This window comes from Furipterus horrens, unplaced genomic scaffold (genome assembly GCF_987537825.1).
Source record: "Furipterus horrens unplaced genomic scaffold, mFurHor1.1.pri manual_scaffold_9, whole genome shotgun sequence".
NCBI lineage: Eukaryota > Metazoa > Chordata > Mammalia > Chiroptera > Furipteridae > Furipterus > Furipterus horrens.
This window is the reverse complement of record NW_028327179.1, coordinates 81,067,682-81,091,721: the sequence shown is the minus strand read 5'-3', so window position 1 is coordinate 81,091,721 and position 24,040 is coordinate 81,067,682. Positions and strand designations below refer to the sequence as shown.

At 55.1% G+C, this 24,040-nt stretch overlaps 1 long non-coding RNA gene across 2 annotated transcripts in view; it reads left to right on the top strand.

The window, feature by feature from the left end:
• LOC150002050 (uncharacterized) overlaps positions 1–24,040 on the top strand; it is a 70,635-nt gene that overhangs the window by 20,942 nt on the left and 25,653 nt on the right. For both annotated transcript variants that reach the window (XR_016513128.1, XR_016513129.1), the window contains exon 3: positions 743–831. This is a non-coding gene — a long non-coding RNA (uncharacterized LOC150002050). The remainder of the gene's footprint in view (positions 1–742; positions 832–24,040) is intronic.

The window sequence follows — 24,040 nt, the reverse complement described above, 5'->3', positions numbered from 1 at the left end:
ATAGGACTCAGCTAGAACTCAGCTAGGACCAAGAGTCATGAAGAGCACAGGAGAGGCCTAAAGTCTGACGAAAACCAAATAAGTAATGACGGGCTCTTCTCTACTTTAAACTGTTTCTGGGTCTCCTCTGTCAGTTGTCAGCAAAAAGTCTATCCGTGCATGCAGGAAGAGACGAGGGGGGAATGCAAGCTGGTTTTGCCAAGGAGGTGTGCACATACATAAAATGGCTCCAAGTGTTGGTCAGAGGTCTGGTGAGCAATTCATAATGAGGAAAGAATTCAGGCAGAGGTCAAAGAGTGGCTTTGGAAGTGGCTGCCATTCGTGAGCGATAATTCCCAGGAGCCAAGCATGGCCCAGAGAGGAGAACATGGCCAGGGGCTCACAGGCCCAGCTAAAAATACCCGGACAACTTCTCCTTGTCCCCCTGCCTGGGGGCTGCACAGGAAGGCCATGGCTTTCTGCTTTTCTCACCAGGAAGAGAAAGACAACACAAAGCCCCTGAGCCCCAGAAGAAACAAAACTTAGACATATTTTTAAAAATTTTAAGAGTCCTTCTAGGAGGAGTCGGCTTGCTTGTTGAAGTACTGCAAACTGCAGTAAATCCGGCATCCCAGGGAGTGCTTAAGTGGCCCAAGAGGCCAGCAAGGTTAGCCGAGCAGTGGGGGACAGGTTTGGGAGACAGTGGACTGCTGTCTGCGTCCCGGCCGCTCACACATGTCTGTCTCTCTCCCTGTGTACCCAGGACAAGGAAGACGCCGTTGGCATCAGACTGATGCTGGGAGGGGTGTGGAAAGAGCCGTGGTCCATCTGTCGGCTGCCAGTCCTAGGAAGGTAACACCAGACCCCCGACAGCCTGATGCCCAGGCCACACTGCCTTCTTCCCCTGAGATCTGGCCAGGGACGAAGGTGTCAGTCTGTCCTCCAAACCCTTCCTGACCCAGGCTGCAGGGCTTCTCTGTAATTCCATGTGTGCGGCTAGCACGGAATGCTTCTGTGCTTCAGTTTGTCCATCTCTAAAATGGGTCCCCCCAGTTCTCAAAGATTCTGTGAATCGGTTTGGCCTAATTTTTATTTGGAGTTAAGTCTTATTAGCAGCCTGGCCCGGGTTGAACTCTGGGGGCACAGCCAGGGATCCTCACCCTTGTGAGTATAGCATGAAGGCCACCAGGTCAGCAGGACCAGTCAGGGCTTGGGAAGAGAGGACTTTCTAGAGCAGCCTTGGCTGGAGAGGTGTCTCACTGGAGATGTGGCTGAGGCAGTTTTTGAAACTCCAAAGTGATTTCCCTGGCAGCTCTGCGTAAGAATTATTATCCATATTTTTCGATCACACGACCAAGGCTCGGGGACGTTAATGGGCTCGCCAGGGGTCTACAGCAAGCTCTGGCCACATCAGAGCAGCTCGGCTGTCTCCCATCTGCCATATCAGCTCTCTATGCTTTCACTACACTACACTGGGCTGGCCCATCCTCCACCTATTGATCCCAAGCAGCCACTGGTCTTTATTTTCTGCCTGTGGTGGACCTGTCCATCCACTCATCATTTATCCACTCACCTACCCATCTAGCCATCTGTCCAACCCTCCCATTCAGTCACTCTTCCATTTACTCACTCATTCATTCATCTACTCATCTACCCATCCGCCCATTCTTCCAACCATCCATTTACTCACAGATTCACACATCAAACACTCACTGCTCTTAACACCAGGCCAGGCCTACCCTAAGGGCTGGATTTTAAAGAGGGATCAGACCCAGCTCTGCCCTGAAAAGGTGCAATCTGCGATGGAGGGGGACACAGGATTCCAGAGCCAGACCCAGTTCCATGACTTCAGTGCTCAAGGCTTGTGTAAGTGTCTGTGCCTGCACAGGGAAGGGGCCATGTGCTGGCTTTGCAGGCAGGCATTCAGGGAAGACTTCCCAGGGGAAGTGGCATTGTTCATTTATTCATGCCCCAAATGTTTACTGAGAAAGTCTCCTTGCTGGGAACTGCTGGATGTTTTGGAGACACGGCAGGAAGTGAAACTGACAAAATTCCCTTTCCTCATGGCATGGACAATAAATACCCCAAATAGGATATTTGTCAAGTGATGCTAACTTTTAAGAAGGGAAGTTAGGCAAGTAAAGTAACAAGTCTACAGTGTGGACCAAAGTGTTCTTTGACAAAGGATGGTCAAGGAAGGCCTCTGACAAGGTGGCGTTTGAACAGAGACCTGGATGCAAGAAGGGAGGGAGCTGGAGTGCACTTGGGGTGTTCAAGGATATAGCAGAGAAGTCATGTGGCTGGAGTGAAGTGAGGGGTAGGAGGAGAAGGCAGAGGGATCCTGGGGGACCCACTCATGTAGAGTGGAGCCCGGAGATGGCTTGAAAGCTATGGATCACACCCAGGGAGGGCTGGTGGTGACTAGGGGTAGTAGGGGAAGACATGGGAATCCATCAGAGTCTGAACGTATTGTAAAGGCTTTGCAGACAAGCTTGTGGGTCGATTAGAGGCAGACGATGAGAGAAGAGTGGGAGAGTCGAGGGAGGCTCTTGGATTTGAGACAGGAACCACTGGGGAGCAGAGATGGTCATTTACTCAGCCGAGGACGACAGCAGGGGAGGGCTGAAGGAAGCCGAGGAGTTGCTTTCAGACTTAAGTTTGAGGTGGCTTTGAGACTGTCAAGTGAAAAGGTTGAGTCGGCTATTGGATCGATGAGGGTGTCTGGGAGGCAGAGTGTGTCTCGACCGGAGATATATACGGGGCAGCTGTCATGTATAGATAGTGTTGCAAGCCATGAGGTCACCTCGGGAGGCAGTGGAGATGGAACAGATCACAGCCTGAGTCTGTGTCACCAACATCCAGCCCCTGGAGGGAGAGAAGATGGGGTGGGGGTAGTAAGCAGATGGAAAGGGGCAGCCAGAGAGGAAGGGAGGAGGAGAGCTGAGACAGCGGGCTCTTTGTGGATGAAGAAGATTTTGCTGGCAAAGAGGGAAGACGGCGCATCCGGCAGAGCGAACAGCATCGACGAAAGCTCAGAAGCCTCAATAAATGAGGCACGTGTGGAGAGAGGTGGTAGAGAGGGAGAAGGGGCCAGACCAGCTTCCCCCTCTGCACCTGGCCACACAGAGACCAAGGCCCATGGGTGCCTGGCTGAGCTGTGTATTTTCCCATGCCCACGCTGGTGGGCGCTCCTCGGGCTGAACTGAATGAACCTCTTGCCCCAATTGTTACAGAACCCCTGGGCCGCTCCAATTGAAACAGAACCCACGGGCTCTTTAGTTAGGGGCCCGATTGCCCGCCGCCAAAATTATAACTCTCAATACCAGAGTTTAGTGAAAAGAAAAAGAATTATTTATTTAGCAGTTATATAGATTTAGCTATTTGCGGATTTCCGTTGTTAAGTCTTATGTTCTTTAAAACACCCATAAACACATATCCTTGCCTTCCCCCTACCAAACCAAGCTAGTTTTAGAAAACTTAGAGATGCCGTTTCCCTACTTTCCAAACACAGTTCAGCTTTACCGGTAGCTGCCAATCATTCAGTCCTGACTGGGGAGGCCTCGTCTGTGTCATGGGGTCCACCGGCTTTTAATCCAGAACCTCGTGGATTCTCAGCCTCCTTGTAAACTGTATAGTTAGTGCTTTTGTAATCCACATGGAGATTCTTCTTTTTCAAAGCAGCAAGGTACGTCCCTTCCTTAACACTGCATCGTCAGTCCCAGTTAAATCCGCATAGTCAGCCTGTCCCCAGTTTAATCCGCACAGTCCGCCTCGCTGAAAATGTCTGCCACTTATTTTTAAATCCCTGACTGCGTCCTCTGATGCAGTGGGTGCGGTAACCAGTTCTGACCATTCACAGAACCTCACGCAGGCTCTGTGTGCTTCCTTCATACCGTCCCCTGGTCCAAGACCCCTCCCATCTACCTGAGGCTTTGGATGCATTAAAGCCATTTTGCATAAAAAAGACACTAGCCACCAGCCTCAGGCATGTGGAAGCTTTCTAAAAGCTGCTTCCTCCTTCCCACCCCCCAGCCGCAAACTCAGGGGTTTTTGGAACACCCGTTTCTGTAACACAATGTGCACATACTTTGCACTTTCTTTTGAGAAGCTTCACCTACCCCTCCTGACTTCCTTCCTCCCCTCTGGAGCTCATGGGTCCCTGAGACCTCCCCCTTGTCTGGAGTGCTTGTGAAAAACACTGGGTTCCAAAGGGTAGCTGCCTGCAGGGGAAAGGCCACCCAACACCTTCTTATTCAATCTCCAGGCACTGCCTGGATATCCTTTATCTTAAAGAAACGGGAAACTTCTGGACTATGATTGTGTGTCAGAGCTGCCTGCTAGCATTCACCATGAAGAGCAGCCAAGCTCACTGCCTTTGGTGTGTGTGTTGGGGTGGGGGGGGTGGCACCCATACTTGTGTGGCTGTGGCGTTTCCTACAGAGCACTCAGCTCTCAGTGGAGAGAGTGGCCGCGGCTCAGTCAGGGGAGGCTGCAGAGGGGAACCGCTGTCCCTGAATGAGCCTTGAGGATGGGCAGGTGCTCAACGTGGTGCTCCAGGTGGGATGGGAGGTAGAGAAGAGCATGCAGACCGCCAGGGGCTTGTAGGCACAGTCCAGCCCCAGGGCCCAAGCGGCCTGATGGGGCTGGGATGTGGCAAAGGCTTGGGGGACTTCTCCACACTGAGGACAGCGTGGAGCCCAGCAAGGGCTTTCTGACCCTCCAGTCCCCCAAGGATATGTGCCTCTGACTCTGCTTCAGGGACTGGGGAGCCATGGGAAGCCACTCTGATGAAGCATGGCTCCAGGGCAGGCTGCCATGGGTAATCTAATTAGTGTGCCAGGCAGATGAGACAAGTAATCCTGTGCCTGAGACTCCCTTTTCCTTAAGCCTGTCCTCACCCAATCTCTCTCTAAACCCTCCCACTGCCTGGGCAGGAGTGGACTTATCCCCACTGACCAGATGGGTAAATCAGGGCCAGAGAGGAAGAAGCTGGCATGATGCCACAGCTAATAAGTGGCCGGGTAGAGCTGTGAACCAGGTCGGTCCGAATCCCAAGCACTCTTACCGCTGCCCTGCACCATCTCCTGGGCTCTTCTGCAGGATCCACACTCGCAGGCACCTTCATGGAAACCACCTCTCCAGCTTCCTCATTTTGTAGATGACGAAACAGAGGGCCACAGAGGGTAGGAAACTTGGCCATGGCCACACAGCAAGTTAAGGGTGAAACCTATTCCAGAATCTGATCTGGCTTCCTGTGCCTACCCACCCCCACCTCCCATTAGCAGGCCCGGAGGTCCTGTCCTGGACCCCGCCCACTTCCTCGTGGAGTAGCCACTGCCCTCTGTTCTCCCCTGGCCTCTGGCGTTCCCTTAGGTTGAAGGCGGCAAGTTCCTCGTCAGAAGGCTCCATTGTGCCTATCGTTTAAATATAGATTACTGACGAAATGGCTTTTCATTGCCTTCCCAGTGAATAGTTTCCGTGTAAAGTTAATTTGCAGTGTTGTGTAAATCCTGTTTAACTTCAATCAAGTTTCTAATTATGTTTTTACCGCAGTAATTCCCATTTGATTTGTCATCTCTTGTTAGGTATTTAATGTTAGGTGGGCGCGTATGCCTTTCTCTCTGTCTGTCTCTGTGTCTGTCTGTCTCTGTCTGTCTGTCTGTCTCTATCTCTCTCGGTTTGCCAAGGCCCTCTCCTTCCCCCACACCCCCTGCCTGTCTGTCTTTCTCCTTTGTTCCTGCTTCCTTCATCCCCCGCCCCTTCCCTATAGATCATTTCCCTTCTCCTCTCCTCCTGTCTCCTCTCCTTCCTTCCTTCCCCCCCTTCCTTCTCTCACCCAGCTGCTCCTTCTTCCCCTTCTGTTTGCCTCTGCTCTCTGGCTTTGCTTCTTCCCTTCCTCCTGTCCCCCCTCCTTCTTTCCTTCCCTTTTTCCCAGGGTCACCTCCCATCTTTCTCTATTTCTCCTTCCCTCTTGCTCTTCTAGTTCTGTTTTTCTCCTGTCTCTCCACCCTCTCTCACCCCACCATAGCTCTCTCTCTCTCTCTCTCTCTCTCTGTTTGTACCCTATGCTCGCCCCTTTCCCACATTTTCTTCTCCCTTATTTCTCCACTTCTTCCTCTTCCACCCTAGAGCCCTTCACAGAAACCACGTGCAGGGGCTTTCCAGTGTGCGTGGGCTACATGGGACAGATGGAGGATGGGAGGTGGGGTTGCTGTGTGTGTGTTTCCCTGGAGAACCTGGGTCTAGCCTTTGGAAGCCTGGCCGAGAGCTCTGTAGAGGATGGGCCTGCGCAGGGGCCTGCGCACTGGGCACTGGTTACGAATGTGGATGAGGTGGGCTTTGTGGGTGCAGATCCTGACCCACCCCTCACCGACCCTGTGGCCTTCAGGTTGCTGATCTCTCATCCATAAAATGGGGTGACAACATTACCTACCTCGTTGGGTTGTGGTGAGAATTTAATGAGATAACGTAAGAAGAAGGAGCTAGCAGAGGCCTGGCTGGAACTGGTTTTTATTTGAGAACTCTTGGCCATGCCCCTCATTTCTCTGAGGACTGCCCGCGGTGCCTCTGCAGTGAATCGCTGTGCTGCTAGGGTCCTAGGGATCAGGCCTGAAGCCAGGGCAGGATGGAAGCCGGTTCAGACCCCCATAGAACTGGTGGCAGTGGTCCCCTGGAACCGGGCAGGTCTCAGCCCTGCCTGTCACGATATGTGGCGTGCTTCTCCCTGAGTGGGCCAGTCTCAGTCCGGGCTGTGATGACAGGCCTGCCATTTTGTGGAGGCATCTGAGGCACAACCCTTCCCCTGCCCCCCAAAGCTAGAAGAGTCCTCAAGACCCTGGCCCACAGACCTTTCTCAGACATCAGACCAAAGGCAAACCTGTTCCTGCGAAGTTGGATGAAGCCCCCTTCCCCACCCTTTCTCATCCCCTGGACGCCCCCAGGGCCGGGCCGTGGTGTTCAGCTGTAAAACCCCCATTCCGGGTATGAGGTCTTGACAGGTCTGTCCCTGTCTCACTCAGAGACAAAGCCTCAGCTCCCCGCCTGCCCCACATCCAAGCACCAGCTCTGCGATTCTCCCTGCCGTCACAGCCGCTGGGCCTCCACAGTTTCCCAGCAGGTAACTGCCCTCTGGGTTGGGAGGGCGGGCAGAAGGAAAGCACCGGACAGAGGGCCAGGAGGTGTGTGCTTCTCCCCCACCCCCCTCGATTCCCATCCAGCATGTCCCTGGCACCTCCAGGAAGCAGAAAACAAGTGTTTGGAGAAGGCATTCTTTTGGGTGAGGAAAGGCAGGCCAGTCACCTGTCCTTCAGAGACATGAAACCTGAGCTGGCCCAGTCCCTGCCCTTCTGGGCCACATGACGACCTGACCTGCAGTGAGTGGCTGCGCATGGTGTGCGTGTGCGTGTGCGTGTGCATGTGTGCGCGCACGCGCGCGTATGTGCGTGTGTGTGCGGGCGTGTGTGTGCGCGCGCGCGTGATGCGTGTGCGCGCGCGTGTGCGTGTGCGTGTGTGCGCGCACGAGCGCGTATTTGCGTGTGTGTGTGTGTGCGTGTGTGTATCTGTGTGTCCCTGGTCTAGGAAACCTTAGCCAGTCATGTGGCCACTTTCCCTGCTTGTTTTTAAGTAAGCAGTTCAGGTGGCTGCAGCCAGGTGGCAAAGACATGGAGCCAGGGCAAGGGGCTGCACTTGTGTGGGTGGTGGACATAAGGATCCCCGGGACAGAGGACAGCCCTGAGTCAGGTCCTGCAGTTTTTAGGCCTCTGGGTTTGGTGTGAGGAGGCCTAGCCTGGGAATGGCCCTGCTCTGATCCTCTGCCCGCCCTCAATTTCCCCCACCTCCATCTGTCAAGAAAAGGTATTAGATTTGCTGACTACAGAGAACCCTCCCAGCCCTGAAACAGAGAGGGCAGGCACTCTCTGTCCAGGAGAAGCTCGAAGAGGCAGAGCCCTGGCCAGAGAGAGGGGCACGTGTGGACATGGTCACTGTGTGTCGTGTCCCCTGGAGTGGCTGCTGAGTCCTGGCCCCTCAGCGGCAGAGCCCAAGTCAGGCCTCCCCAAGTGCATCCGGCAAGCCACTGGTTAATTCAACAGATCCAGCGCCTACCTACTGTGTGCCAGGACCTGAGGTGGGCAGGGGAGTAGTCAGAACACAGTGCTTCCAGAACTTCTGTGGAACCCCCATACCTGTGACATAATTTCCTCCTGTTGGATGGGCATGAGCATTTTTCACAGAGCAAAGACCCTAGTCATAAAGCATTTCCGGAGGGTGAAGCCTCAGAACTGGACAGGGGACAACAGGCAAGGGTGAGTCCACTGTAGACTGAGCAGCTGGGGCTAGGGTCCCCTTTCTCCAGAGAGGTGGGGGCTGCAGCCAGCCTTCCAAAGCAGATATGGGCAGAGTGCAGAGACACCTAGGGGTTAGGGGCCTTCTCGAAGCCCATCTGAGCAGCAGAACCTCAGCGGAAAAGGTAGGGCTTCCTTCCGCCTTCCTGCAGGTTTACCTGACCTGTATGAGATGGCTTAGCTATACAGGGCACAATGGCCCCTGGGGCCTGGAGGAGGAGGATGGCTGTAGCAGCCTTTGTGGGCCATGCATCTGAGAGCCCGTGTGCATCCATGTGTCTGTTTGTCCCCCTCCCTTCACGCTTCTTCCCTCTCCCCTTCTTTGACAAACACTTCTCGGCAGCCAAGTCTGAGCCAGGCCTGTGCTCAGTAAAAGACACATCCCTGGCCCTGGAGATGCTCACCGCCAAGCAGACATCAAACAGCATCTCCAGGTGGGCTGAGGGTCCAGGCTTAGGTGAGACCCAGGAGACGGGCAGCCATTGGGTGGGGATCAGGTTTCAACAAGCCCCACAGGCTGCCCTGGGTTCTTGGGAAGCTTAGGCATACTTTTCCCCAGTTGGGCTGGTGTCTGAGCACACCAGATACCCAGGGTGAGGGGTACAGAGAGCTAGCATCAGGGCCACACAGAGCATTGAAAGACCTTGTCTCTCTTGCGATAGACTTTGAGGGTGTTCAACCTGGAAGGGCCCTATGAGCTCATGAGCTCAAGGCTGTTAGAGCTGGGAAACTCCTATGCAGAAAGGGGGTGGAGATAGAGTGGCCAGTTGTTGAGCTGGGGACATAGGCCAGCCATCCTGCCACTCAAAACTAAATGTGGATTCTGGCCTGGGGTGGCTAAAAAGCTGCTAGGTGAGAGTCCCAGAATGGGGCCTAGGCTTCTGTGTCCTGGACTTGGTTTGCATGCCCCCAGGGTCAAGAGACTCAATACCGCACATGACTGTCTTAGAAACTCTTCTTGGGAACAGGTGCCCTGGCTGCGCAGCAGGGCTGAAGTCTGGCTTCTGTCTCCCACTCTGCTCACTGCAGACCCACAGACCTTAGGCATTTAGCCTTGCTGACTGCATCCCTCTCAAGCTTCGCTGCCTCCGAGCAGAGCATCAAGCTGAATCTGCAGACAGCCCCAGTAGGGCATGTTTGATTGGTGTATCATGGACAGGTATGGACAGGTGTGCCCTGTGACTGCCCAAGGACTGCAGTGAGCTTGGCTGATGGCCTTCAGGGGAAGGACCTTGAGCTGCCCATGATACAGGCAGGAGACCTAGATCCCAACACTGTCCCTGTCCCTGTCCCTGGGGTGATCTCAGGCAAGGCCAGCCCATTCAGTCCCAAACCACCTCCCATCTGCACTCCTCCCCCAAACTGAGCTATAAGAGGCTTTGTCCATGGTGGACGCACTGACGGCTGAAAGGGTCCTCCTCTCCCTGGCCTATTGGCTTTCTGAGATACCTGTTTGCAGAGCAGCTTTCAGAGAGACCCGAGATGCCACAACCTCCTATAGCCTGTGCCCTAGGAAACCAGGAGGGGTGAGAGTGGGGTCTCAGGGCCTCTGTTCATACCTCTCCCCCTCACTGGGCCAGGCCACCAAACTCTCCACTCCCAGTGTATCCCCACTGATGGTCAGGTGAACCCCCAGTTCCCGAGGCACAGAGAATGAGCTGGGTTCACCCGGGGACCATGGGTGGCCCCACAGCGTGGTGGGCCGAGCTTCCACCTCACCCAGACCCCTGGCACTTTAAGGATCCAGGCACAGAAAGCTAGGGTGGGCTGAAGGGGTCTTGCTCTGAGTGCTTGATATCAGCTCGTCCCTAGAGTGGGGGTTGTGCTGCTTGGCTAGGATGCAACACCTTGCATGAGGTGCCAAGCTGCCGCTCATCTTTGATCCCTAGCGAGTTCTGCCTTGGAGGCCTGAATTTTGTTCCACGTCAGCTTCTCCCCTTGTCCTAGTCCTGTCGACATGGCTCAGAAATGATACTGCCCTTCTGACCAGAGCTGGGGAGGCGGCGATCCGACTGATCGTGGAGGGTGGAGGGCTGAGCCCTGCTCAGCCGTGGCTAGAGTTGTGAGCTCCTAGGAAAAAATGCCAGTGCTACTTCTGTCAAGGCCTCTTGTTGGAAAACAAATAGCTGGAGGTCTAGAGGTCAGAGGCCAAAGGTCACCAAGCAGGCCAGGGCAGCCTGCCCACTCCCGCTCCAGAAAACTTTGGCACTTCTGAGGCAGCCTCCACAGGGCCCTCCCTATCTGCTGGGCTGGGTGGAGCCTGTGGGACAGGAAGCCAGGGCAGGCCTGGAGGATGGAACTCAGGGTGGCCTGGGTCCGAGCCAGGGATGAGGTGAAACCCAATGCTGGCCTGGCCCCAGGGCCACAGTCACACAGGTCACTCAGCCTCAGTAAGTGGCCACCGCCCCCACAGCAGGAAACCCTGCCCAGGCACCCCTGTCCCACCCTATGTCCCCAAGGGTGGTGCTTCTACTCTTTCCCGTGGGATCTGCTGCCAGGAATCATGCCCTCTTGAGAGAGGAAGCTGGACCTCAGCTCTGGGCTGCCCTGGCTCTGACCTGTTCTGACCCCCTCCTGTAGGTGGAAGCTCTGGGCCCACGCCCATTCCTCGCCCCACACATACTGGTGACTTATCTTCTCCCAGACAGTCAGTCACCTTTAGGGGCCTGAAAAGAGAAACCTCGTAGTGGGGCTAGGCCTGGGAGCCCAGAAACCAGGGTTTTTGGTCTAGCATCCACCACAAGCTTACTGGTCCTTTGGGCAAGTGACTCATCCACTCTGGGCCTCACCTATAGAAAGAAAGGGCAGAAGAAGAAGCTCTGCCCAGCTGTGAGCATCCCCTGGGGAAAAGGGTTTAGGGGAGATGAATTTTGAATTTTGTAGCCTATCAAGACAACCAGATTTAGAATTAACTGCCCAGACTCCTGTCACATATCCCAGACATGTTTGTCTCCAGCCCGGCCAAGGGCACTTTGTCTATGATGAAACCCCAAGCAGGGAGAGAGATACATGGGTGGCTTTCCCATGGGAGACGGGATGATGCTGGCATGGCCCCTCTCTGGGTCATCCCATCTCTGACAACACAGGCACAAAGCTGGCAGGAAGGAGCCCTCCCTTCTCCTTCCTCCCTGCTCCCTCGTCCCAGGAGCTGGGAAGTAGAGCATTGTAGATCTTTCGCTCTGATCAGGTGTGTGGTCAGGTTTGCAGCCGTGTGGTCTGGACACGGAGAGGGGGCAGTGCTGAAGGGCAGGCTCTTCTGCCACCCTCAACTCCCCCTCCTCCCTCCTAGTAGGTGCTCTGAGGCCTTGCATGTTCCTTTAGTTGTGGTGTTGAGCCTAAGGTGCAGGGAGGAACAGGGTAATAATACTTAACCCAACAAATGCTTCCATTGCACCCTGTGGAAGCGCTGCTCTCGTACTTTGTCTACAAAAGTTCGTGGTCGTCATTGCAGCGACCCCAAGAGATCACTGCTCCTGTTGTCCCCATTCCAGAGGAGAAAACTGAGGTATAGAGAGGTGACTCAGCCTGCCCCAGGTGGTTACACTGGGTTTTGCACTGACCAGCTGGCCCCAGAGTCAGTGCTCTTGGCCCCCACACTGCTCTGCTTCTCTGTTTCATGAGACCTCCCCTAGCTGGGTGGCCCCCAGCGCAAACCCAGCTTAGCGTCAGCTAAGGGGCCAAAGTTCAGGGTATCAGCTGCTTACCAAAAGGGGCCCAAGGGAGAGTCTGGACACCAAGGTGAGTACACCCAAGTCGCTGTGACATTGGATGCTTAACATAGAGTCAGTGCCACCCTGAGCTCAGCTCAGGGACGTCAGCTCAGCCTCCGGGGGCCTTGCACATATCACCCATCTGAGCTTCAGCTTCTGCATCTGTCCTATGGGCCTTTCGAGCTACTGTCATAAGGATCTGTGAGGAGTCTCTGAGATCCTGAGAACAGTGCCTGAACCCCTGTGGCTGCTCAGTGGATGTTCATTTCCCTTCCAGTGTATCAGGCCACAAGGACGGAGGCGCTCCACACAGCAGGGATGCAGAGGTTGAGGCCCAGACATGGAGGGAAAGGTTATAGGTTGGAGTCAGCCTGGGTCCTTAAATGTGAGGCTGAAGAGTTAGAACTAGACCTCATAGACAGTGGGAACCATCAAAGGTTCTTGGACAGAGGAGTAATACGTCCTCAGGGAGATGAACTGGAAACAGGGAAGCCTGGCATGCTCATCCAGGTGTGGGGCCCAGATAGTGTCAGCAGGCCTCAGTTTTCCTCCTGTAGACTGGTGGTCCACAGGGTAGGTAGCTAGCACAGGCTGGGAGTGTGTAGGTACTATAGGGAGGGGCAGGGGTCAGCACTAATGTCACTTCCTCTGCGTGTCCTGGAGTTGTCCCCCTCCCCCAACCCCTGGCTCAGGGTTGTCTGGGTTTCCCACACTGCCCTGGGTGGGGCCCCACTGCTTTTTCCTCCCTCTGTGGCTTTCTGGTTCTAAATGGGAGTGACTGGTGGCTGCAGTGGGCTGTGGGGTGTGAGCCAGAGTGGAGACATTGGTGGTAGGTGGAGTCACAGGATGGGTGGCCGTGAGTCAGGAATTGCTGGGCCCGTGTGTCATCTGGCTACGTGCTGTTCTCGCTTCCCTGTGCCTGTCTGCCTCAGTCTTCCTGCCCACATCTGCGCCTGTGGGCTGCTGGGCCGGGGTGACAGTGCAGTTTCCAAGAGCTTAAAGCCCAGGACAGACAAGGCAGGGGACTGCATTTCAGGTCTCAAGCCCCACCCCCAAACATGCAGGGAGACCTTGAGCATGTGCCCTCCCACTCTGAACCACAGTTTGTTTCCTCATTGAAAGTGGAGATGGGCTGGCCAGGGGTTCTCAGCCCCTGCTGCACATGGGCGCCAGGGCAGCTTTGAAAGGGAGCCCACCCAGACCAGCTAAATCAGACCCTGGGGGCAGGGCCTGCAGCCCTGTGGGAACTGTCAGGTCTACATGGCCTCTGAGGGGCTGCTCTCCAGGGGGTCCCCCTTTGTACCAGCAAATGGGTTCTGGAGCCCAGGGCCTGCACACAATCCAGCTCTGCCACTTTCTCACACTGGTCAAGTGACTTCATGGCTCTGAGCCTCTGTTTTCTCCCCTGTGAAATGGGTAACATCGTTACTTTACAACTGCTGTGGAGACTAAATGGGTAAACTATAAAAATAGTGTTTGTCAGAGCTGGGCCTGGTACGGAGGTGGGAAGGCCTGTGCCAGTGTCAGCTGCTGTGTCCAACAATCTAAATCTGTTTCCACACCACACCTCCCATCACTGCTCATTCGTTCATCCAGCAAACATCGCGGGGGCTCGTATCTGCAAGCCCTGTGCTGGGTGCTGCGGACAACAGGCAGCTATCCATCAGGGGGCTGGCCGTGGCGGGAGAGCTGGCTTTCCTTCCAACAAGAAGAGCTCCCGTGTTCTGGCTTCTCCGGGGCACTTGCCCCAATTGGACCTTCTCCCTCCCTGTTGCACCAATGAGTAGACTGCACTGGGGGAAGCACAGGGACCTGGCTGTGGTCACGCAGTTTGCAAGCAGCAGAATCCGGATTTCATTCAGGCCTGGGTGCCATTAGTGCCGTGCTCAGACCCACCACCTCCCGCTAGCAAGAACAGTACTTTCCTTTGTCCAGCATCTGTAAATCTGGGCCTTGGCTATCACTGCAGACTGGCCTGGCCCACTGTGGCCAGAATCCCAGGGGGCTGCCTGTTTGGAGAGGGTGACCGCCAGGGGACTGGCCACTGGCCGAGGAATGGGGTCCTTGGGAACACTTGGTGCTAGGCGGTTTGCATGTGCCATGGGGAGTGCTGTGCCCTTCAGCCTCTCGACTGTCCCACCTGCCTCCTCAAGTGGAGGGAGCACAGGGCCCAGAGTCCATGCAGCCCCATGGAGCTGGCAGCCGATGGTGGTACAGCCAGCCGTGTACTAATCATTGGCGTGATGTCAGCTCAGGCAATTCTCCGGCCAGTGTAGCCCCAGATGAGGAAACAGACCCGGAGGGACAGGTGACTTGCTCCTCGACCCAACCGCCAACACCAGAGCCAACTTGGGCTCTCATCCTGGCCTTGGGCCCATCCCTGTCCTTCTCCAGACTTATGCCCCCCCCCCCCCGACCCCCTCCGTAAGGTGGCAGAATTAGACTCAGTACCTTCAAGGACTCAGCTGAGATCCTCTGCCAGGCCCCATTAACGCTGCAGGAGACCTGGGATCGGGGCTGTTTCTCCAGGGCAGCCTTCAGATGGGCAGTGCAGGGCCAGGTGACAGGCGCCAGGACCGCAATCAGAATGGCCAGAGGTGAGAGACAAGGCCCCTAGCATGGGACCATTGGCAGAAAATTCAGTTTCGATCATTGTCATTGGGAATGGCAAATGCCCAGGTGCGTGCTAGTGGCCTTGGTTTGGCCAACTCCAGCTATGCCCCTCTGAGCATGACACTGGCCCCAGGTAAAGGGCAGGCTGTGCCCACCCCTTGGGGCCTGATGAGAGGGTGGGTGTGGAAAGGAGCACCTAGCCCAGAGCTTGCACCTAGAGGGCACTCAGTCCCTTGGCCTTGCTGTGGGAAGGGACTGGGGGCCCCTCTTCTGGGAGTAGGTGGCCCTCCTGAAGCCCATCTCTGGAAGCAGATCCACTCAGCCTGCTTCTTAGTTGGCTCCAGAAGGGGCCTGAAGCTAGGACTCATCTTCCCAGAGTCCTAGATCTTTCTTCGTATCTGTTATAAGGGTTCCAGTGCCTCTACCCCACACAAAGCCCCAAGTTTGCAATTGGTAGCAAACCTAAGCCAGCGATAATAGTGATAGTCCTTATTTGTTGAGCAATTCCTGTGCAAGTGCAGTGTAGGGATAATACGGTTAAGTCCTTACAATTCTGGAGAGTAGGGCCTCTTGCTATATTCATTTTACAGATGAGGACGCTGAGGCCCAGAGAGACTAAGTTTATTGCCCAGCATTACATACATCAGTAAGTGACAGAGCTGAGGCCCCAGCTCTGGCATATAAGAACCTGAAGCCACACTGTGCACCATCAATCCATGTGTGCCCTCACCCTTGATTAGAGGAGAAATTGTTCATTTGATGATTTGGAGAAAGGGGAGAGCCTTTTCTCTTCCTCTCATGTGAGTGGCCCACAAGCCTGAGCCACAAAGTCTTCTGGTTAGGAGGTGTTGACCAGGGCAGTCAGGGAAGTCTTCCAGGAAGAAGTGAGCCTCCTGGTCCATCTCCCTTTCCTGTGTAGAAGGAACTATGATGCGGATTCACAGCAAAGGAGATCTAATGCCCAGCTGGGGCTGAGTTCAAATCCTGTTGCCACTACTTATTGCCCTGTGAGCTTAGGTAGGACACTTCCTCTCTCTGATCTCATTTTCCCCTTTGCACAAGCCCAATACCAAGGGGCTGAGATGGCTTGGTGGGGGCAAGGCGCACAGGTATGCACCATGAGCCCGAGCACCTGAGAGACAGGATGGGTGGGCTTGATTCCTTGGGTGGGTGATGCCCACTGAGTAAACAAGGACTTTCAGGCCTGACAGCGTCTCTGGAGCAGGTACCACTCCAACACGGCCTTGAAAATACAGCAAATCACGATTGGGCATGGGGCGAAGCCTTGGAGGGGCCCCAGGGATATGTCTGCATGTGTCCCTGCCTTGTAAATGCAGCTGTCCCCTGCTCACTAATGCCACATAGAATTCTTTTTTCAGCGCAAAGCTTTTCTCCTGCCAAGCCTTTGGACCTTTGCCCAGGAGGGTTGCCCTCCTGCATGAGAGACTCTGCCCAAGACGATGATGCCCCTGGCCCCCGTTTTGCTGCCAGGCTGAGCTGGGCACACCCTCCAGCACTCACGCCTAGAATTTCCCACCCACACACAGGCTGGGCAAGTGTTCAGGTTGGCCTTTGGTTCCTGCCTTCATTTCCTTCACCTACCCATCCTCAATTTCTTTCTTCTCCTCCTTTCCCTCCTCTGGCAGATAGTAGGCACTGTCATTAGTTGTTGAAGAAGGGAATGGATGGAGGGAGGGAGGGAATGAACCCCCTAGAAATTAGTTTCTAGCCCCTGTTTTCAGAATGAGGAAACAAAGTCCCAGAGATGTTAGGTGGATAGAGAGGACAGTTCTGGGCGCCCCTACCCTTCCCCAACAGCTGCTCTCTGGGGACCCCCTTGTGTCTGGGTATGGCCCTGGTTTGCACTGGTTTGCTTTTTCCACCTGGAGGCATCCCTGAGGGCCCAGCAGCAGATGTGCCAGGCCCACACTTCAGCCTGGCATTCCATGTGTCCCCAACAGCTCAGCCAAACCCTGCTAGTCTGCCTTTCTGAAGAGAGAGGCAGGGGGGAAACCCAGGGGCATATAGCAGGGGGCTGGGCCCTGACGTACTGGGCTTCCCCGGGCCTGGGAGTGGGCAAGTGTTCAGACAGGATCAATGAACCAAGGGCACCTCATGATTCTCATGCAGTTCTGCCCAGGAGGGTCCTTCAACCCCGAACGACCAACTCACGGGGGATCTTTTCTTATCTGTTCCTTGAGGCCAACTGCAGCTCCTGTTTTTTGGTGGAAAGACTCGAGATTTCAGTCCTCCCCTCAGCATTCAGTGCTACCCAAGCCCCTGAGCACAATTCGACTGTGCCTGGAGTGAGTATGACGAGGGTCTCACAGCTGGAGAGATAACCAGACACTCAATTTTGATTATGCAATGAGAATGAAAGAAACACTATCAAATATTCTGTCAATTCAGAAAAGAGAAAAATCACTCGGCGTAGGGGGCTATCCAGGAAGGCAGCCTGGAGGAAGAGGTCCTTTGGGCATGGAAGGTTGGAGCTGATGAGTCCCACAGCGCTGTTGATAGTGCAGTTTGGGGTGAAGCAGTGCACATTCTACCACTTCCGGCTCTGTGATCTCTGGTCTTTGCTGGGCAGTTTCTTCATCTGTAAAGTGGACTTGACAGCTCCCTGGTGACAGGGTTGTGCTGAGTGTGGAGCAAGGCTGGGGTTGAGAAGGAAGAGCCCTGGCAAGTGGGAGAATTGCCGAGTGTGTGGCAGGCTGAGCTGGTCACTCCGTGGGCACAAGGGCTGTGTCTGTGTGTGTGACTGAGTAAGTAGCAGGTGTGAGGAGCTGCCTGAAGGAGGCCCATAGGTAGCATCGGTGTTGCCTCTTCCCCACTGCCACACCGGCTTCCACCAGGCCCAGGACACTCCTCGGTCTGGCTCTGACCCCCGTCTGGATGCCTCCCGCCACCTCCCTAGCACGGTGAGGTCAGGGAGCATGTATTCCAGGAATGCGGGAGGCAGGGCGGCCAGCGCGGTCTGGATAACCATCGGAGTAAATATTTGCCTTGCTCCTGGAGCCAGCACTGGCCGCCAAGGGAGGACAGGGCCTGCTCCAGGGTCACGTAAGGGGCGGCTTCAGGTGGGAGAGCCCATGTCACGCCAGAGAGCTTGGGAGCTGGGTCTGAGGCCACCCTTGCTGTGCGGGGCCAGCGACAGGGCTCCTGGCTGTGTGACCCTGATCAGCAGCTGCCTGGTCCATCTGTAAGATGGGGGTTAGAACAGCTGCCGCTCCAGTTCAGTGAGGAGGGTCAGAGTGGCCGGAACTGGTTCAGGTCAGCTCAGCCAGGGGAGTGGCAGGTTAGATCTGGTTTGGGTGCTCACATGACCAGGGTTCTGGCCCATAGTTGGCCACTGATGACCTTGAGCAGTTACCCCTCCCCCTAACTTTAACAGCCACCATTCCCTGACCTGTTCCTTAACCCGTGGCACCTGTATCTACACACCTGAAGTCTTGTTAAGCCCTCACAGTCACCACAGCACGAGGGGCACATCTGTACGATTTAGCAGGAGGTGACGGGAGCCCTGAACTCTGACAGATGCCATCAGTGTAGCCCCATGCCGTATGGATCACACTGGGGTAGTCTAAGCCCTGCCCCCAGTTGCCTGTGGGTAGGTCAAGGTCAGGCTCTGTGAGGCAGCCTAGAGGCTCCCCTAGTGGGTGAATAGTTGGGGGAATGACTAGTCCTTGTTTAGAGCAAAAATGGGGACTCAGAGATGCTGATGACTTGTTCAAGCTCACCCAGCAATAAAGCGCAAGTCGGGATTCCAACCCAGCTCTACCCACCCTTTCCCTCGACCTCACCACTGAAGACAGGGCCAGGGCTCCAGCCCAGAATGTGGGCTCCCGGCTCTTGGCAGCTGCAGAGCAAAACTAGTCACTTAGCTGGAGGTTAGAGTGACAGGCACAGAGCCTTCATGGTGCCCACATCCTGGGAACCCTGTGATGTAAGCACTGCTGTCCTCCAGGAATCTGGGATCAGCCCTGCCTCTCTCTGGGCAAGCCCCAGCCCTAGTCGGCTTGGCCTGGTGCCTCCACCCAAGCCCATACTCTGCTCTTCCCTAGGGATCCCTGGATCTGGAGGGGATTGGAGGGTGGGTGTGGTTGGGCGGTGCAACAGTCTCTAATCCAAGTGCCCTCTGCCATGTCCCAGACCCTGTCTTGCTCTGCAGAGTGGGTACCCATTACTGCCTTGCCCTGCCCTGGAAGTTCCAGACACTCAGTGAGAGTGAAAGCAGGTTTCAGCCTGCGGTCTGCACGCTGCTTGTCCTGCCCTCAGTCACAAGCTGCCTTGCAGTCAGGGCCTCACTCCTCCACCCACCCCCAAAGTGAGAATCCTGAGATGAGGATGCCCACAAGACCTTCTGCTTAGTGGGGCACCATCCCAAGGGGAAACTGGGTGGCCCCACCACCCCCACTGGACCCTGAGGCTCAGGCTACAGCCACTTCATGGCACCAAGTGTCTTTTAAGCAGAGAACACTTCCCTACAGTGGATCCGCATTGCTTATAGCCGTGGTCTGTCTGGTCAGGCTCGGAACAGGATACCTGGTTCATCCCACTGTCTCTTCTTGGTCTCACTGGGTGGCAAAGCCGCACGAGGTGTGGTCACTGAGGGTAGGGATGGAAGATACTGCCTCTGTGTTCACAGCTTGAACCAGGCCTGAGTCCCCCACTGCCACTCCCACCTGACTGGGCACCCAGTGTGAGGGGGTTCCCAGCATGGGGACAGGGAAGCCTGGGTCCCTAGCACTGGTTCTGAGCAGCACTGCTGAACAGCTCCAGAGTTGGGCAGGGTGTGGGCTTCCTGGCCAGTCGTCTTAGTGGGCAGAGTATGAGTAGGGCAGGCTACCTGCTTATGTCAGGGCTCTGTTCTTATTACCTTTCAGCTTGCTTAGGAAATTATGGGAGCTCTCTGGGTCTCAAACATAGTTTGGAGAATCTAGCTTAGTTTCTGCCTCATAGCATTTTACCAATGGTTAAAGAAACATCCTAGGCATAACCCACTATATAACTCAAAAAAAAAAAAAAAAGCCAGCATCCTACTCCGCTGTCTTTCCCAGGTGGGGATCCAGTGCAGGCCCATAAGAAAGGGGGTCAGTCCCCCACCAGGGCCCGAACTCATATCTTGGTGCCCTCACTATGTGACCTTGGCCAGGTCTGTCTGTCCCTTTGCACAAGCCCACACCAGAGAGCTGGGCGGCTGGGAACAGCGAGGCGCACATGTACGCCGTGAGCTGGATCATCTCTGAGAGGCAGGATGGGCGGGCGTCATTCCTTGAGGCCTAGACAATGCTCACAGAGTGAGTGAGCACTTTGCGGCTCTGGCTTCTGTCTCAGCTGCCAAAATAATTATTTTCTCTTTGTCAACGGGTCTGCCGGCCAGCCCTTTAGGAAAGCCCTGAGCTGGGGGCAGAAGGGCAACAGGAGGCAGATTCTATCTCTGCCGCAGCCGCTGACTTGCTGTGTGACGCTGTAGTCACTGCCCCTCTCCAGGCCTCGATTTCCTCCTCTGTGAAATGGGAGACAGGAGTTGGTGAACCCAAGGGCCACTTGTGTTCCCACTGTGAGCAGAGTTTGGGGACTGCCAGGGCCAAAGGGTCAAGACACAGAGACAACTCTTCTGGGCTGAGGTGGGGATGGCAGCTTTGGGAGCTTGGGGCTCAGGGACCCAGCACGCCGTAGAGCCCAGTGCCAGCCCCGGCCAGGTAATTCATTCTTCAGCTGGCACCTCTGGAAAGCTACCTGCATGTCCTGCAGCCATATACCCAATACAGTATATACCACTCTGAAGGAGGTCCCTTATCATCCCTACATCCCTTCCCACAAATGAGGAAACTGAGGCACAGAAAGGTTGCAGAAACTTGCCCAAAGCCACCCACTTGGTAAGAAGATGAAACCAAGACTTGAACCAGATCATTTTTATTCCTGAGCTCACATCTCCAACGCCAGGCTGTGGTACCTCTTACAGAGGGGAGCCCGCTTCTCTCCCTGGCTGGCAGCCCTGCCTGCTGCACAGTGAGGTGTGACCTGGGTCTAAGGCCTCCACCAGCACCCTGGGACATGTGGGAGCCCACGTTTAACATGGTGTACGTACTCCCTCTCCCACTATTGGCCACCGGCCTCTTTCTGAGCTGTCACGTTTCCCATTTCTAGAGGGCACGAAGGTATGAGGAACGTGGTGACTGGCTGGAGCCACCCAGCAGGGCGCCTTTGCAATTGGGACTCAAACGAGGGCTCTGTGGTTCCCGCCCCATAGCCAGGCCTTTGGGTCTGCTCCTCCTAGATTGCCAGGGGACCCCGTGGATAGTGGGGGGAGGGAGTCATAGGGGCCTATGGAGAAGACGGGCCAGCTGGACCCCATATAGCAAAGGTAACCATATCCTTACAGCCCCATTACCTCCTTGAAGCCCAAGCCATTAGGGGAAAAAGGGTGTCTGTGCTTCTTCATACCCAGTGCACCCACCACACCACCTCCTCTCAAGTAGTCCTCCGCCAGGCCACACTTTTTCCCCCAGAGTCTCCACATATACTGTTCCCTCTGCTGGAAATGCTGTTCCATGCATCTTGACCTGCCTTTCTCTGGCTGATCCTTCAACTTGACTTCCCCATAGAGGCCCCCCTGAACCTTAAGTTTATGCTGCATAGTCCCTGTACTCATTATTTCTGGCAGACACCACTCTTATTATGTATTATTTGATTCGTTACTCATTTTCAGGGAGGTACCACTACCCTGTTCACAGCTCTGGTGTTTGTTAAATGTTTCTTGAGTGAATGAATGAATGCCTAGTGCTTCTGTCACCAAGTATCCTTACATCATCCCAGAATCCCTGAGAGAGATATTGTGATCCCATTTGACAGGTGAGGAAACTGAAACCCAGAGTGGTCAGGACCATATTCACAATCACATAGCCAATAACTGCCAGATCTAGGGTGTCAAGGGCCTGTTTGCATCTGGGCACCCCATCATTATAACCCTTTTCCTCTTGGTCCTTCAGATTCCCCACCTGTGAAATGGGGATGATTCCGTTTTTCCAGCAGTGTGAACTGTCCAGCAGGTGGGTGGGTGGGTGGGCTGTGGCAGCATGCCCCATTCCAGGGCCTGAGCCAAGAGTGGACCTGCTGACCACCCATTCTCCTTGCAGCAGGCTGGAGCTGGAGTGAGACAGAGGCACCGCAAACTGCTGACCGGCACGTGGGACGCTGGTGATTCTCAGGCCACTGAGGTAGGTGTGCAGCTGAGCTGGCAGGGGAGGCTTGGCCCGATGCTTGGGGGAGGGACAGTTGTGTCCCGAGTCGGGGATACATACTGACCCTAGCACACTGCGCCTTTGACTGGGGCCTCAGCCCTCACAGGCAGAATCGGGTGCAGCCATCCTGCTAAGACCTTGTCTGCCCCTGAAAGGGCCCCTAGGGGCCTCATAGGCCTAGTCTTTCTCTAGAGAGGCTGCCAGGGCAGGCGGTGAGGGGGTACGCCCAGGGAGAGGGGCCGGTTTGGTGTTCCCAGCCTTAGCACAGCAGCCCTGTCTGTACCACCCTGAACTCCATGGCGCTTGGGCCGCATGCACTGAGCAACGTGGCAGCCACGCAGGAGGCGACCTGGGCGAGCAGAAGCCTGTTCATAGAAAGGGTGCTGTGCCTGCCCCGTGCTCTCCTCTCCCGCAAACACACTGAGGTGTGCACATGAGCACTGGCACATCTCTGGAGTACCTGCATTCAGATCCTAGCTCTGCCACTTACCCATGACCTTGTGCCATTTCTCTGTGCCTCCGTTTCCTGTCTACAAAAGAAGGATTGGGATCGCAGCACCTGCTCCCACAGGTGCACAGGCACAGCTAGCACACAGTAAATTCTCCGGATATGTCATTGTTTTCCTCAAGGATGCTGGGCCTTCCTTCTTCCCACATGTCTGTTTCCATTATCCCCTCCTTCCTGAGGACCAACAGATGCCAAGATGGACACACACTGGCCCTCTAGTCTGAGCTGGGGGCATGGGCCGCCAGGGAGCTCCTGAGGCCCTGAGGCTGAGCCTCGCAGGCAGGCCCTGGGCCTAGACACCAGTGTGTCTTATCACGAAGTGGCACTTCTGGGCTGATCACATGTGGCCTTGTGCCAGAGGGTGACTTGTGTGATCCCTCTCTGCGACTCCCAACCCAGAAATGAGAAGCCTTCACAGAGATACTCACTTGGGCCAGGGCCCTCTGTATCAAGGTTCTGGGGCCCGGCTGGGGGAGCCAGAGTCTTTGCTGGGGCACGAGGCCTTGCCTAGTATTCTCCGTGCTGCCCTTGGCTTCTCTCCTCAGCCCCAACTGCCCCCAGGTGCTGAGAGGCAGGGCCAGGCAGTCCCTGGGCATTCTCCTCACTTCACTCTGGCTCTGGAACCAGGCAACAGGACTTGGTCTTCCTTTCTGCTGTCAGCTGCGTGTCCTTGGGTTAGTCCTTTCCCTTCTAGGACAGTCAGTTATCACCTTAAAATGAGGATAATTATACCAACATAGCTGAGAGGGCTGTTGTGAGGATGCTTAGAAGCCTGGCATATTTTCAAATGTTACAGCTTAGTGAGAGTCTACTGCGTACTAGGCACTACGCATCTTAGATACACATTTCTCCCCACAGTTCCTCTGAGGAGGTGTGTTTCATGCCTCATGCTCCAGAGGCCCAAGGTGGTTAAGGAACCCATAGAGCTGTAAGTGGTGAAGTAGGGATTTGAACCGTGGTCCCTTGGAATTAAGCATCACAGGATGCCTGAGAGGCCAGGGGTGCAACCACGGGGCACATTCTCAGCAGGTGCTCAGGAAACCACCTCCATTTCTGCCTTGTAGCCTTTGCCCAGACCTTCAGGTTGGGCTGCCCTCAGAGCCAGAGGGTGGCCCCTGAAAGCTGGCAGCCTGCCCCTCCCCAGAGGGCCTGCTGGCAACTCAATAAGGCTGTGGGAACCCACTGCTAATTGTGAGGTGACCTTTGAAATTCTCCTTCATGGTGGGTTCTCTTTTTGGATGTTTTTCAAGGTAATTCGTTCCCTTTCCAGAAATTGCCAGTGGTGGAGCATTAGGCAGCTGGTAATTAATCATACGAGTGGCTTGGAGTGCATTCTTTAAAAAAAGAAAGAAAGAAAGAAACAGAAAGCCTTGGTAGAAAAAGAAAAGGAAAGGCGAGGCTGGTAATCAATACCTTGGTGTCTTAGAAACGCTGGGAACGGGACTGGCAAGTGAGTGGCCTTCTCCCTTTTTCCCTGAGGCTGGCAGATGGTCAGGGCCTGCAGCAGCAGCCTTGAGGCTCCACGCAGGACCACTGGCTCCCATGAGGCTTTGAGCAAGTCACTGCCTTTCCCTGGACTCAGCTTTGCCACTTGTTAAATGGGTGAAGGGCAGACGTCAGACTAGGACAGAATATTAAATG